We start from the raw sequence: 608 nt of genomic DNA, 5'->3' as shown, positions 1-608 counted from the left end.
ACCCATCAGCTGCTGGATTGGGGATTACTTCCCAGACATGGCTTAGGCAAGAATAGTCAAGGTCGTATCGATTCTATTATCCCTGTACCTAAAAACAACCGCCATGGCCTTAGATTCAAAGAAAATTTTTCATAAGTGCCACTTCTCTTCCTGCACTCCAGGCTGACAAGATAACTTGGAGAAATGATTCCCCTGTCTGGATTGATCAGTGGCCCTTTCCATCCCATAAGTTGGCCTCTGCTTCAAGGTTTGTGCAGGAGCAACTTGAGGCCGGTCACATTGAGCCCTCTACCTTCCCGTGGAATACCCCCATTTTTGTCATACAAAAAAAGAGCGGGTCGTGGCGTCTCCTTCAAGTCCTCAGGGAAATTAACAAAACTATGGTCCCCATAGGAGCCCTACAACCTGGCCTCCCCTCTCCAGTGGCCATTCCACGTGGATTCTTTAAACTTGTCATTGACCTCAAGGACTGCTTCTTCTGTATTCCCCTCCACCCAAAAGATTCTAAGAGGTTTGCCTTCAGTCTCCCCGTTACTAATAAGATTGGGCCCTCACCCCATTTTCAGTGGTGAGTCCTCCCTCAGGGGATGGCAAATAGTCCTACCCTG

This window comes from Mastomys coucha, unplaced genomic scaffold, assembly GCF_008632895.1.
Source record: "Mastomys coucha isolate ucsf_1 unplaced genomic scaffold, UCSF_Mcou_1 pScaffold12, whole genome shotgun sequence".
Classification (NCBI taxonomy): Eukaryota; Metazoa; Chordata; class Mammalia; order Rodentia; family Muridae; genus Mastomys; species Mastomys coucha.
Note: the sequence above shows the minus strand (reverse complement) of the source record.